Source organism: Eurosta solidaginis, chromosome 5 (assembly GCF_040869045.1).
Source record: "Eurosta solidaginis isolate ZX-2024a chromosome 5, ASM4086904v1, whole genome shotgun sequence".
In the NCBI taxonomy this organism is placed as follows: domain Eukaryota; kingdom Metazoa; phylum Arthropoda; class Insecta; order Diptera; family Tephritidae; genus Eurosta; species Eurosta solidaginis.
Genome location: NC_090323.1, coordinates 135642840 through 135659184, shown reverse-complemented (window position 1 = coordinate 135659184; position 16345 = coordinate 135642840). Strand labels below are relative to the sequence as shown.

The 16345-nt window shown below is 37.7% G+C and overlaps 1 protein-coding gene across 4 annotated transcripts in view; it reads right to left on the bottom strand.

Annotated features, from left to right (window-relative positions):
- The window catches only part of Rbp6 (RNA-binding protein 6), a 1756398-nt gene that overhangs the window by 762484 nt on the left and 977569 nt on the right, over positions 1-16345 (bottom strand). The gene's annotated exons all lie outside the window — the stretch shown is intronic.

Sequence of the window (16345 nt, the reverse complement as noted above, 5' to 3'; positions counted from 1 at the left end):
CTGCGATGTTTCGTTTTTCTCTTCAATTTTTGTTGTCTCGTTGACATCAAGATGAAAGACATACTCTTCCACGTTAATTCCTTCTGCTTCCATTGCCTCTCGTAGTCGTGCCTGAAGTTCGAGTTTAATGCCGGTTGTATTAAATCCACGGCTCTCCAACTCCTTCTTCAGTTGCTGGATCTCCAATTCACTGAACTTTGCGATGTCCTTTTTGTCCTCTGGAATTTATTCAACAATTCCTCTTCTGACACCAATTGTAACGAATTTTCTTGCAAATCCTCTTATTTGCAACCTTCTGCTAAGTTCGAATCACTAAACTGTTGAATAAATAACTCCAGTATTTAATAATGGAAAATGGCCTTTATTAAAGTACTTCGCAATAAATAACTCTACTATTGCCCGACAGATAGCGTGCTTAATTGAAACTGATTCTAGCGCCTCTATCTGTCGCTGCCTTTTATACTCTTTGATTTCCTCATTCGCATCTTCTAGGCGCTTCCATTTGCAAAATTTACTACTCGGACATCAGCTATCAAATTTCTCAGCTGTAACTACAATTGCACGATTTTATAGCTTCTCTCGTTGCATACTTTCGGGAGTATCTCAGATATATGCATGTGGTTGTGCGTTGCTTCTCAACTGCGTATACGTACATATGTGCAGACATAATGATTGATTCGTTTATGTACATACATAATGATTGATTTATGGATGGGCATACAAGGCGCTGCTTAGCTTCGGCTTAGAGATGGCAGTACCCCTTATTGTTGCTAATATTCGTAACAATATCATTTGAGGTGCTGTATCACTCTTGCCCTTATAAAAGCGCTATAAAGTCTTCAGGGTATAGTTTTTCTCAACATCCCCCACATTTTATACTAAATGTTTTGAAATATATCCACCGAAGGGACTTCATAATGGGGATGGTAAAAGGTATTCATCGGATGAAGTCCCTCGGTGAGGGTTCGATAGGAAAGTTCTTCAAAAGATGAACGGACCTCTACACGTTGGCGACGGCTATTAATGACCTGTACGAGCCTTACGCAGACATCAACACATTCCAGTGAACTAAAACGCAGCGTCTACGCTGGCTAGGCCTTGTTATGCGAATAAAATATGACGCTCCGGCTAAGAAAGAATTTTTATCGGAACTCTCTTCCAGGATTTCAATTCCCTTGAAGAAGCGAATGGCACGGCTTATTGGCTGGCCATAGGCGCTTAAACGGTTAAGAGCCAATTAAGTAAGTAAGTAGGTAATAGGGCAATGAGAAAGTGCTTGAGTATCTTGCCACTGCTACAATAACAGGGAAACTAACAGAAGATCATTGGTCTTAGGGAAAATAATCACCTCGACATCTTTATAAGATAGCGATTTGATATATTCAAATTAAAAAATTTCAAATTGAAGTAAACGTTTATCTTCGATTTCTTTTAAAATGAGACTAGCTTCGACGAATTTCTGAAAAAGGTGTCAATAAGAAACTAGGCATTTGGTTACCTGCTTTCAAACACAAAAAAATTAAATTGCTGATACAAGGTGGAACGTTTCCAGCTGGGAGTAATCGAGATTTTAGAGTCACTCATGAATGTGCGTGGCAGCAAGTCTTGGACTTTGAATGGATGATTCGATAAAGAAAAAGCTAGAATAGTGGCCAAGCTGACATGTTACTGTCCAATGGCTGTCAAGTTGTTACGGTGCAATGCTTATATTGTAAATTTGCATTTATTCATTCGAGGTACAAACACATGCAAGCGACCTTAACGGAACTGCATAGTAAATCGTGGTCAGGTACCAAACGTGCCATGAATACGTCAAAGAAATGGAAAAGAGGAATATTTTTGCTTACAGTAAAATGATTTTGAAATTAACGAACAAATGGTTGTAGGTGTGCATATTGATATGCATAGGAAACTCTAAACGCAAAACGTGAATGTACGTACACATTATTTCCGGTCGATTACGCCGTCATGCTCCTACTATTTTCCATTATTTTTGCTGAACTGGCTTTGTGGTCGCTTTTGCTTTATTTCGCTGATGAATTCAAGTGAATTCATCAATTTGTGGTATCTGCTAATGCGTTTAATTGGACTTTGGTAGTAAGCCTCAGAAAAAATTTGACACAATCACGAAAAGCAACGCACTACACGTTCAAAGACTTCCTCCGAACTGGTGCTAAACGGATGCATAGAGAGTAATTTGGTAGCCACACTTGCACCAACAGCACTTAAGTCTGACCTACATGTTTTAACCCACTACGTTGATCAGTCAATGGATGAATGGACTGAACTAGTCAAGAACGCATTCCAGCAATATGCAAAACGGGTGATAACCATTTCGTAGGACAACAAAATTTTAAAAATCTCATTTGAGAGCACGGCGAACAGGTAGAATTACAACTAGCACCATTCCTTAAAACGATTTCTCCGCTGTAGTATGAAACTAGTGCTACCCCAACATGAAGTAATGGCAGTTTTTTAAATGTATAAATTAGTATAGGGAGAGTACATATCTTTATGTATTGGGATATCGATCGTCTATCACAATTAATGATATCTGTACATAAAAATGTAGATTTCTGTAAATTGTTCGTCTTTAATTTCCAATCGGCAGAATGACATAAAGTAAAAATATTTAGAAATATGATCAATGAGAAATATTTTTACTTAATGAAGGCCGCATACATATTTTGATTGCGAAATTTCGGGACTAGTTCCAAAAATTATTATCTATTATAATCTCTAATCTGATAAGAATACTTTTTAAATCGGAGCATCATTTTTCATTCGCATAATATAGCATAGCTAGCGTAGCCGCTGTGTTTTAATTCGCCGGACTATGTTGGTACTTGCATAATGATCGTAGAGCCCATCAACCAATCTTCTTCGATACCCGCCGTCGCGACGCGTCGCCAACGCATAGAGACCTTTAAGTCGTTCAAAGAACTTTTTCCTTGATCAATCCCAGAGCCGCCTCAACTGATCTTGCCATCATCCATGCTTCTGCACTATGTAGCAGGACGGGCACAATAAGTGACTCGTAAAACATGATTTTCGTTTGCCGAGAGCTGATGTTTTTGTTTGTGTTCGTGCCGGTTTCCATATAAACGAAGTCTTCTGCTTTTTCAAATCCTTAGTTGTATATGCGGTGTAATAGGTTTTCTCATAGACCAGCTATTTAAAAGAGTCATACATTATCAGGAGCTAATCTTCATATTTTTCTGACATGAAACTCTTAGGTTTTTATTGTATTCCATATGTAAGTCTGCATAAAGTAAATGTACCAGAGTGATTTAAGCACAGTTTAGGCGATAAATCAGCCTTACTTCGTGATATGCAACGTAAACGTTGAAGGTGTCGATAACTTTATCTACGTGACTATTCCAATATAATTTTACCCATTTCCATGGACACAGATGCGACACCAAACTTATTCGGAACCGAAATCATTTCCTTACCTAAAGTAAGCTCCTACACCTCTGCTCTTGCGCAGAGAAGTATGCATATTTAGCTACTACATAGTCGATCCAAACGCTTAACGACGTAACCTATTTGGCCCCCTGTTTTTATATTAGTATACAGCCACTTAGCTTGTCTTAATGCTTGAACTCGATTATGAAGATAATCACAATTTGCATCGCTCTGAGCTAATGTTGTTGTAGCTATAAGGATACCTAACGGGTTTAATTTTCTCAAGTAGTATTCAATACTTTGGAAATGTGGATTCTAAATAGCTTATAAACAGCTTAGTTTCTAAATTTTTCGCCCCTGCGTCATGTACCGGAATAATATAGTCTAGAATATTGTCAATGTTTGGTAGAAATCTGTTAAGTAGTTATTGAGTTGAGTTTAAACACGATTGTTAACCCACTAATTTGTATATATTGTCTCAAAAAATATAAAGTGATAGAATTTTTAAATACAAATCAATTGCATTTGACTCATTCACCAATTTAGCTTACAGAGCTTCCTTTCTAAAACGAAAGAGGAGCGTACTGATCAATGAGGAAAGAACATGATTAACACAACAACTGAAGCTTAAACTGCATATTTACTACTTATCTACATACAAGTCGTTTTTACCTCTAACTCGCAGCTTTTTAAAGAGCCATCCATATCAGTTACAGGGCGTTACCTTAAAATCAACGGTAGAATAAAAGCGGGTATGTAATTGCTTAAGTTTGAGTGACAGCTGTGGTGTTGGGTGTAATGGCAGAATAAATCGAAAGTCATATGTCAGCTGCAGCAGACTTTGAGGCCATCAGAGACCCTTTACCGTCCCAAAAACATCTTTTACATGCAAATATGTACGTGCTCTTTTATGTGTGCATCCGCGTAAATACGTTCCCTACAAGTACTTTATATGAATTTACATTCGATACGGCTTAACACAGGTAAAAGGTACAGTCATACATATGTGTGTGAATACGTGTGTATATTGCATGCTTTGGTTACATATGTGTGTGTGTTTATATGCAAATGTGGGACTGAAGTGCGCATAATTAATGTATTCCATTCTCGCCTTACACGTACCCACAAACAGATTGCACCAGCACTTGACTGCAGTACAACATGGCGTATAAGTAACTTTGGGGCGTAGCTATTTATGTATGTATGTACCCATATGAATGTGCGTAATTTATGAGCTGTTTTATATGACAGTGCCACCATCAAAGCACCAACAATACCAGCAAAGCAATTTGTCGCAGCAAACACATGTTCAGTGTTGCATTAAGAAATCGCGGGTGCATGTAGCCCTTCTATCGTATGGCAGTTGACTTGTAGAGTTTTTTTTTTTCATTCAAGAAATCCCCTTTCATTGTTAGTTTGAATGTTTGGAGCGACGTTGCAATGTTACATACAATACTTTACATATTCTTTCACACTTTTGTGATTTGATTAATTACTTATTTTAAAGGTGCTCCTGCAAAGTCAACCTCATAATAATATTATTCATGATCAAACAATAATGAGCAATGCAAATATGTTTATATATGAGTTAATGTCTCATTTGGAATAATTGCAAATAAATGCGTTATTATACACAAACATGTTTACGTTTACAATTGTATGCAAATATGGTGATTGATTAATTAGTGCAATTGTGGTAAGGTAAGTAAATTCATGTATGATGTTGAGTATGCGTATGTATGTATTAGAGATATACGCCGCGATAAAAGCCGCCGCCGCCGATTTTTGTCGTTTTTCGCACGCCGCCGCAGAATGTGAAAAATATCAGCGCGGCTGCGGCGGCGGCGGGGTCCGGCTCGTTACTGTATTTTCAACTCGTTTAAGACTGTTTAGGACATTTATTGTTCATGTCGAAATATGGTTGGATATGGTCGAACGTGGTATAAACGGATGCGAAACACTGCCAGTTATAAGAAATTAATTGCGAAATTTAACTCTTTCTAACTGTTCAAAAGTTATTTAAAAAAACAGGCGTTTTCGATGTCAGCTTAACACGGACTTTGCATCGCCCAATTTACCAAGTTATTAAAACAAAACACTAAAAGGAAAGTTATATAATAAATTTATATGCTCACTTTGGATATTTTTTTCACAAAACTAATAATGAACAACGAATTCAAATAAAATGACCCAAGGTGAACATGTTTTCAAATTGTCCTCAAGTTGTTAAGAAAAGCAAATAACCCGAAAAAGTGCCGATTTTTATTTAAATGTATATTGCGATTCGCTGAAAGAATAAGCGAAATCAGTGATGCAGAATCCTTTAGGAGGTTCTAGGGGCATACACACTCCTTTGAAATGATTCTTACCTCATACCTAAGTTGAGGATATATGTACGTATGAGAGAGGTTTCAAAAATCACTTGGGCTTACATTCAAACATCTGTTGTTTATTTGCGAAACTATACAACCGCATCTGAAATGTAAATTTTGATTTGCACACTTCATCCTTCAACACTCAAATTTCCCGGTTTGATATTTCCCAAAGTTGGCGGTCCTATCCAAAACATGTCCCCTGGAGTGAATCACAGTGATTCTAGCCTATCAACCAAGTATAAATATCACCTTCACGTTTCGGCTCCTGTTACATATATGAAAACGTAGGCATATATATTTACCAGGTGAGGCTTTGTCCTTCGCAAGAACACTCAAATTGGTGAAGCATAAGCTTTCCCAAGACAGTCAAACAAATTACCGGGTGTGCTACTACCCTAACGTAGTGGACAGGCGAACTAGTATGAAAACTGAAGCTACACGGGTATTCATAATGACTTCTTGTATCAAATGGAAAACAACAGTTTGAACTGAGCGTATAACCCTAACATCTTTCAACTTAAAATTGGGCGACTTTAATTCTGAAATATCGTTTTGAAAATTTTATCTAGAGTCCTTGTAAAATTTTAATTATGTAGTTGCGCCGAGGATTATACGATTTTAACCCATGAGCTACGCAATGACATCCACTTAGACTGCTTATGATTACGAGTGCGGCATACTTGGCCCAATAACCACTCTCTAACGTTTTAAGGTGTTTCTCTGGTGTAGCTCGGCAGCATAGCGCTACAAAAACATCCGTTAGAAAGTCTTCGGAGCTACACCAAGAGCTTCTAGGGAAGTGACTTCGACGAAGGTCTGAGTTCGAAGTCGCAGTCCTATAGCTCCTGTGCTGGCATGTTGTGTGAGGGTAAGGAGGCGTGGTAGCGACTGGTGGTCGGTATTGGAACTGTTTGCACATCGGGAATTGTATAGCTCCTGTGCTGGCATGTTGTGTGAGGGTAAGGAGGCGTGGTAGCGACTGGTGGTCGGTATTGGAACTGTTTGCACATCGGGAATTGTAGCTCTTAAAAACATCCGAAAAAACTGGAGGCGCCCTGTGCCACGAGAGTCATGAATATAAATAGACCATTAATAGCAACCGTAAGTCGCCTTTGTGTGTGAACCCCAAGGAGCCACAAATGATTAAAGGAATTGTGTTCACGACGATTATTAGGAGTTAACCCCAGGAGAAACTACGCATTGCACGAGATATTCGGACAAAAGTGTGACCAGTTTATGTATCTCTATTTCTTTTCAGCAGACGCAGCAGTACGAATTCCAAAGACCGGGGATAGGTGGGAAACCTCTCTGTAGTAAGTGAACGAGGGCAAATCCCTCCGCAAGGAGCTACACCTGAAAATGTTTGAACAATCTGCGTAATTTTGAGGCAAAAACCCCGGATCTTTCCGAAATGGCCAAAACGTTGATTTCCTTAAACACATGCCAACAAAGCCTTTACTAAATATTTTTTTAAAAAGAAAAATCGAGCTTTTTAAAGTAAGAACACCAGCGTACGCCGCCGCCGCCGATAAAGTGATCGGCGTAAACCTCTAGTATGTATACACAATTACATACTTAAATACAACAAGTGACATGAGAGAATAAACGCCAGTTAGATTCGACGATTTGTTGCCGTTCTTAGTAGTTGTTTAAACAGTAGGACAATACAAGCATTAATTGTAAAAATTTCCCCGAATTTCTCTTCAGATTTGTGGAGTGCTGCTGACTTCAGATAGCAACTGCTGAGGCGTATGAATTTGAATGGGAATTTTTTATGTCAAAAAACATTTGGAGGACTTGCCCATTTCATATGTACATAAAAAATGTATGCAAAATATATACATATTTTTTCCTAAAATTCAAAAGATATGTCTAACATCAATATATACAGTTTTTTTTCAACTGGGAAAAAATTAGTTTGAATTTGTTCATATCAATTTAACATAATAAAATGTAATTTTTGCATTTAAGTAATGTTAGCAGTTGGATTACCCTCTTCATCCCTGAAGCGAAAATCTTCAAATCAAAAACAACAAAATCAATATCCCACAATCAAGCCCCCGATTCAAAGTCCCGAACATAGAATCCCCAATTACCTGTCACAATACTGATGATTCCACAAATATTTAATGAAAAAATAAAAATAAAAAATACATCTCTTATGAATACAATTCAGAAATATTAGAAGTTCAAGGCACAATAACCCTCCGAGGAGATTAGGGCCGCGCTGCTTTTTTAAATTGGCTTCATGATACTTATGGCTTTCTATAAATTGACGAAACGGGCCCTAAATGTATTATGCCGACTCCGAACGGCATCTGCAAGTTAGAAGAATTTTCACGGAGAAGCTTTCCATGGCAAAAATGCACTCGGAGTGTTTGCGAAATCACTGCCGAGGGACGACCCCGATTAGAAATTTTTTTTACTAATTGAAATAATTTTTTGATGTTACTTTATACGGGATCTCAACCTAGGATCCTCGGTGTGGTAAGCGGAGCACGATACCACCACACCACCGCGGCCGCCTTATTCGATTTTTCAACAAAATACAAACTTTTCAATCAAATAATATAGAAAGTTCTTTGGTACGCAGACAGAATGAACTATTACATTTAACTCTAGTATAAAAAGTGCTAGTTATATTTGGCTAGCTATGAGCGCTGATCTAAATTGCTTTTATTTGTTTCATTAAACGTTTACCGCAGATTTCTAAATACAATAAAATTGTAACAGACCGATGTCTGTACATTGAAGATATAAATGAAAAATGGATGCCAGGGGTAATTTTTACAGCAACTGAGTCCAAACCAACAGTTTCTAAAATGCTTGTCTGTCGTTTGTCTGTATGTTTCACTGGGCATCACTCAGAAACCACTGTATAGAATTTCCACTTTCTCTGCTTTCTCCGCTGTGAAACCAGAACTCTAACTTAAAGTTAAGGGTACATTTTATTCCGGTAGGTGGAGCCGGGTAATCCTAGAATGTGTTTTCACAATATGGGCATCAGACCAAAGGCATGAGAAAGTGCTTTTGCATTGGGTTGTTTTCAGTGCAATAATAATTAATAAAATAAAAAAAATCGATGCAATATATCTCCGAGGAGACTTGGGTGGATCTTCTCTACCAATTTGCGTCGTACTTCGTTAAATTTTTTCTACAAGTTAACGGGACGAGACCTACGAGCGAAATTAATTTTTGTTGAGAACCTTTTCACGGCAGAAAAATATTTGGAGTGTTTGACAAACCACTGCCGCGGGTCGACCGGTTTTGTAGAAAAACTTTTCTAAAGTATTTTGATGTTGCGTCTTCCAGGGAATCAAAATTATGAGACTTTATTTGGAATTCCGAGCATTAGCTAGTATTTATATTAAAATTTTATTCGCTGGCTGTGCTTTTTAAAAAATCTGATTTTATTTGTAGAGATCGACGACTATGTCGCTCACATACAATAGCTGGAATTTAGTCAGCATTTGTTTTGTTTTTTTTTTTTTGAAAAAATGTCTACAACTTTGGATATGTCATATTGAAATCTTTACAATAACCTCAAAAATCGTAACCAGCGAAAACCACCTACCTTTAAGCTCTGCACAAATATATTAAAATTTCACTGAGATGTTAAGTTTTTCTCAGAAAATCAATTGGGGAAATGCCCTGGCCTGCATTATGTTTCCAACTTGTGTCAGTCAGCGTTAAGAAGAATGGTTTTGCTCAGAGCTGGTGAATTTTTCTGGGCAACTAAGGGCAATTTATGCCAATTAAGAAATAGCAAAATCAAGGTTAACTTCGGCAAAAAAATGGGGGGGGGGGGGGAATTCAAAATAATTGCAATACATTTTTGTAACGAAACTTGTATTGCATTGCCTGTAATATAATGGATCAAATGTAAATGCAATTTTTAATATTTTCTAGAGTATTGAAGCAGCAATTATAATTACCAAGAAAACCAATCGTAATTTAATTGCGTTAATCAAGCTCTAGTGTTCCTGATTTAAACAAGATGTACCCTAGATAATCCCCGTGGTTGCGTACAAATTTTAATGCCGAGGTTCGTAGTCGGGTTGCTAGTACAATACTGTTTTACGTGAAATCCATGTTTCTGTTATGTTTGAATTAATTGAGCATCAATTTCGTGTTAAAAATACAACGGATAACTCATTTATCCTACACATATCGCCCTAGTTGATTCGTAGAGTGAATCCGAGATTGTATGTTTAAGTTGCTACGCCTACAACTAATCGCTGTATTACTGGCGATATCTGGGGCACTTTCATTCTAGCGAAACGGCTTGCTTCTGTCTACTGTTGCCATGAGAAAATCATTATCACATAGTTGGGTGGATATAATTTTTTGTGAATACTTTTTCTTAATTATTCCCGCCCAAATTCCATGCGTTCTCACTTTTCATCGCCAAAAATAGACTTGAAAATAAACAACAACTAACGTTAAATGTTTTTGTTTATTTTTCGAATTTACCTCTGTCAGCAAGCCGCACATAAAATATTATCGCAGTTTGTCCTGTCTTTTACGAAATTTTGCTTTTCACTTAATTATAACATAAATATTGTAACGAATTTAGTGAAACTCCGCTCGTTTTACACCTTCTACTAACGTTTGTATCGCTAAATTTTTGAATAAATAACTCCAATATTCAATAATGCAAAATGGTCTTTATTAGACTACTTTGATAGTACTTCACAATAACACTTATACTTCGCAACCAATAGCGTGCTTAAATCAAACCGATTACTGACTACTCAGCTTGTGCTGCTTTTATACTCTCTGCCCCGAATGTCTAGACGGTTCTTCTTCTAAAATTGTCTACTTGGTTACCAGCTATATGTGTGTATATTTGTAGTTTATAGCCTCTCGCATAGCCATATGCGTGTGCATATGTGAGTACTACTTCGACTGATGACTACATCTGTGTGTTAGTTATCTCTTCGTTGCCTTGTATGTATATGATGATTGATGTATTTATGTAGCTTGCTTTGATGTTTTTGTTGTTGTGCATGTACTTAGTAACAGCTTAGAGATGGTAATATTCGTCACAATATTATTTCTTCATTGAACGGTTGGTTATATTTTGCTATTGTTGTTGCTTTGTTCTTACTTAAATATTTTATTTAGGTCATTTCATGTCTTAAAAGCTACACTTCAACTTAGATTTTGGCTAATCTTAAATATCAAGGTTACTAACAGAACTCAAAAAATTATTAACCTAGGAACTTATGCAGAGCAAATTTATTTCAAATTTTCTTAAAGATACAATTTATACAATTTTAATGAAAAATATTTACCTACATACTCAATCGTAGTGGAAAGCTAAGAACTGAGTAGGTGCGATTTAGGAAATCTGTAGTTTATATGGAAAAACCTTTAAAAACCAGTAAAGACACTCTTGGAAATGTTCTCGATGTTGATGGTCCTTTGCCGGATATAGATCCGGTAAGTTCCGGTAATAAAGATCATTGAGATATAAGCCTGACCATCCATCCAGTAACGATTCATTATGACTACATTGAACTTTCTAAGCCCCCCGCCCCACTAAACTCCCCCTAATCTCTACTTCCACGAGGAACTTGGGGTTGCCATAGCCTAGGCTGCTAAAGAAAAAGGACTCGTCTACGGGTAGGTGAGGCTGGCAGTTGGGTTGGAAAATGTATAACCTGCGCTAGCATTCCCTTGAAGGAGTTGCGCTACACAACCCCTTGAATCATTTGGGTATTTTAGTCGCCCTTACTCTAAAGTAGCACGCTGCGATGTAGTGTACCTTTTTCGAGACCCACATTGGTCTTAAAAGACTGGTGCCGCGGGAAGCAGGAAGCCAATTTGTAATCTGTATATTTATTTATTTATTTAAAATTATAGTCGACTCAAAAACAGAGCGGTCGACTGCTAAAAATGTAAAGTATAATATATATATAGTATATATAAGATTAATATAAATGTGCCCAGTGGCGGGTCGTCGTGAGGAGCTCAGAAGGGACCTTACGCGAGGTGCTCAGAAAGGAGCTTGGTGGGGGAACGCGCGAACCGGTGAACCCATGTATCCAATCCATCCTTATTTTTTTTTTTAAATAAATTAGCTTATATCTTTTAGTTTAGATAGGCGAGTATTGCATTACGTATAATGGCAAAAGTACATTCAAGACTAATACAGCTATAAAAGTTATTGTAGTGCGAGCACCAGATAAGCAGAGGTTTATTTTTAGCAAAGTTTCGACGAAAAAGGGGTAAATAAAAAGGAACGTAGTGCCTGGAAACCCTAGGAGGAACTGCAAAAAATAATCGGCTGAGAAGGTCATCAGAATCAATTTCTCCAATAATGAGCTTAGGGATGAACAATACCCCCAGTAATATTCTCCGGTTTTCCAGAGCGGGTAAGCTAATAATAAGAAGTCTATTTCTGTCTGGTGGAAGGTGGAGACTTGAGTCCCAGTTAAGGCCACGTAATGCGAATATCAAAAATGCTTTTGAACTGACTCAAGACGCTTTATATGACTTTGAGAAACAGGAGGCCAAACGCATGAGCAATACTCGAGTGTGGGCGGACCAGCGATGTGTAAAGAAGTTTAGTGAGATACGGATCATCGAACTCTTTAGCCCATATTTTAACGAACCCAAGTACTCCCAATGCTTTGTTGCCAATAGATGAAATATGCATGTTGAAACTCAGTTTCGGATCAAAAAGAACACCTAGATCATTTACACTAGATATACGCTCCAAAGGGGTACCATCTATTACATACGGTTTCAAAACTGGTTTCACTCGGTGAAATGTCATATGCTTACATTTAGTGCAGAGCCGGCCACACAAATACTAAAACAATTGCATAAGTGTGTGTAAAAATTTAGTGACAACTCCCTATAGTATGCTAAAAGGAAATATGGACTGTGAAGTTTGAAATTAAAAAGGACTTTGGTTATTTGATATCAAGCTAATCCTGAATATATTTATTTATATTCGTATAACTAAGAACGCGGAGGTCGAGCTAACCAGATACAACTTTTTGATAAAAGAAGGTATGTTGTTTCTTCAATGCAAAATTCTTTGCTAAAAATAAAGCGACGACAAAATAAGCCTTCTTTATTTCATAGTTCCTATCTGCTGTATCTGATTCGCTATCCGAAAATAGTTTCCTTTTGGCTTTATCAAATAAACTGAGCTTTTCTGATTGTCAAAGGGAATATATTTCTTTATGGCAGTTATTAAAATGCCTTTTCTAGGAAAAAGGTTTATTTGATGTGAAAATTCGCTGGCACAGCAAACATTGCAGCATATTGTTTTTATTTAATGCGCAAAAAGTAACATGGACTTTTCCTTTTGCATTCATTATGGTTTTGTTTAGCATGCGCAGCCGTCTTGCTTGCTCAAGCGTTATGCAGCGAATGGCAAGCGATCGCAAAATACAAAGAACTATAAAACAATGTAAAAGTAAAAATATTTTCACATTATTAAATTTTAAAAAATATGTATGTTCAAAGGAACTTAATAATACTAACTAAGACGTACGAAAGTCACTTTAACATTGCAGCATATTGTTTTTATTATGTGCCCAAAAAGTAGCATGGACTTTTCCTTTTGCATTCACTGTTGATTTTAGTGAGTGACAAGCGAAAGCAAACGATCGTGATCACACATCGTTAGTGTCGGTGTGAAAATACGAACTCAAATTGCACAATGTGCAACTTTTGGCCGTCTTTGATTTAGAGCAATTTAAAGATAGTAAATTTGTTGTGCACCAACAATGGAACGAGTCCAAGTCAGCTTTAGGATGATCCAAGGAACTCAAATCGGTAGGACAGTAAGTGTAGCAAAGTTTTACATCATCCGCATACATTATAATATGGGAATGTAATATTATCTGTGGCAAGTCGTTTATGAATAGGGTAAAGAGCAAAGGGCCTAAATGACTTCCCTGAGGTACCCCGGAATAAACTCCAAACGATTCCGAGAGATTACACTTGAAAAGAAATTTTTGGGTCCGGTAAGAAAGATAGCTTTTCAGCCACATTAATAGGTCAAACGGAAAGCCCAGTAAATCAAGCTTATGAATAAGTACTCATGGTTGACGGTATCAAATGCTTTGCTGAAGTCCGTGTAGATGACATCCGTTTGCTTGTTCGCTAAAAATCCTTCAATAACTAAAAAGGTAAGTACTAGCAAGTTTGTAGTGGTTGACCTTTTAAGAATGAAGCCGTGTTGGCATGGAGATAAAAGGGAAGAGCACTGATATTGAAGTTGACTGGTAACAATCTGTTCAAAAACTTTAGGAATAGCCGAAAGTCTAGCAATACCCCTGTAGTCCTCAACTTTTGACCTGCTACCTTTTTTATATAGGGGTATAATAAAAGACTGTTTCCAAAGTAACGGGAATGACGCAGATCCCAGAGAAAGCTCAAATAATTTTAAAATAGGCTCATATATGTTTTCAGCGCAGTACTTAAGCACACAACTAGGAACACCATCTGGTCCCGGAGAAAAGTTGGACTTCAAAGATTGAAGACTCTGAAGAACAATATTACCATATATAGCAGGATTCCTAATGGAATTCGAGCTATCTAAGCGATATGGGTATTGACCGGAATGAAAACCACTGGATGAATACGTGGACTTAAAGAACTCAGAAAATAGCAACGTCGTCATCAGTGCAAGCTTTTTTACAACCAAAGGTTAATGAGGAAGGATACCCAGAAGTTTTCCGTTTTGAATTTACGAAACTGTAAAACTTTTTGAATTTTCAAAAAATTTAGCTTTACAACAACTTAAGTAATCTTTATAACAAAGCTGGTTAAGACGGTGAAAGTTAGAACGACCTATTAGGTATTTAGAGAAGTTTGCAGATGTTCCAGTTTTCTTGAATCTCTTATAAAGCTTAGATTTGATGTTATCAAGTCTGATAAGTTGCCTTGCAAACCAAGGCGGCTTATTCGAATACAGGGTATAGCGAGTAGGGATACAGGTATCAAAGAAGCTGTCAAGTGTACTGCAAAATATGGAGATTGCCGAATCGACATCAGTGCAAGCATAGAGGTCCGACCAATCATGGGAAGCCACCAGATCATTAAGCATAATGAAATTCGCTTTGTAGAAACATGTAGAACGGGGTCGATCCTGTACTTGAATCCTGCGGGGTAGACTGATATCTCTTGATATCTCAAGCGTAGGATGCAGAGGGTCTTCTGGAAGGGATAAAGGTGGAATCTGAGTAAGGGCAGTACCCACCGAGCCATCCACAATGCAGCATTTTGTTTCTACTATTTGGAACGTTGTTAATCTGAAGAAGAGATGAGTCTAACAGGCAATTGAGAAAATCGTGTTGAGCAGTGGGAGTTAAAAAGTTTGAATCACTCATATTAACCCAACTAACTGCTGGCAAGTTAAAATCACCAACAACAACAAGTCGATCATTATCACCTAACTGCGAATTCAAATCGCAGATGGCCGAGCTATGACTAGCATAAACATCCATATCCGACCAAGGTGGAATGTATGAACAGCAAACAATTACGCTAGAGGTACCGAATGAAAGCCTAACTGCTATAAATTCGATATGAGAGATATTGTCCAGCAAAATCAACTCAGATGAGAGGTTAGAATCAACAGCAATAAGGACACCTCCCGCTCTAGAAATACGGTCACGCCTATAAACAGCATATTTATTTGAAAATAACTCACAATTGAAATTATCGGGCTTAAGCCAGGTGTCCGTAAAGGCAACTACTTGTGCCGTAAAAGTGAAGCTATTAAGGAAAAAAGGGGCGAGTTTTGATCGTAGGCCACGAACATTTTGGTAATTAATGATGAGATAGGACGAATCAATTATTACCTTTGTGTTGTTGTTTCTTTGTTCGACATTACGTTTTTTGGATTTGTGTTAACCGCTATGACAGGTGCAGACCTCGACTTCCTGGTAAATAAGTGTACCACCATATGTACAGGCCAAAAAGAAGGATCAAGGACCTTGTCGAAGAATGCATCAGAAACAAATATTTTAAACGAGGATAAGTCTCTCTCATACTTAAAGTTAAATTTAAAAACATTGATGTTACTGTTGGGCGACACACCGAGCTTAGAGCAGACATAATTAGCTACGTCATGTGCCATTAGAGATGCATGTAGCCGTGACACAAATATGGCCCTACGAGGTGGCGGCGTAGTAGTAGCAGTTAGCACACCAGAAGATGGAGCTACTGTATGAGAAGGGGCAGTTAACGCGCTGATTGGCCTAGCGTTGTTGTTATTTATTATTATTATTTTGGCAGCCACAAATGTTGCCAAACTGTCGGCTACTGTGGTTGTAGGAGGTAGAGAAACAGGTGAAAGAGAAGGTAAAACTGGGGAGGTTAATGAAATTAACAATGGTGTCGTGGGAGCAGTCCCTACAGAGGTACCACTGCTAGTTGGTACGGTGTTAACATGGTTAGAAATCACCGTAGCATCGCTAGAAATCTCGGCAGACCGTTTAGGGGATTTCTGAGTCACATTAGTTTGATCTGTCTGTGAAGTTGGAGGTACAGACGTATGAGAAAAACCTTGTCCCGGACCCGAAGACAAGTTG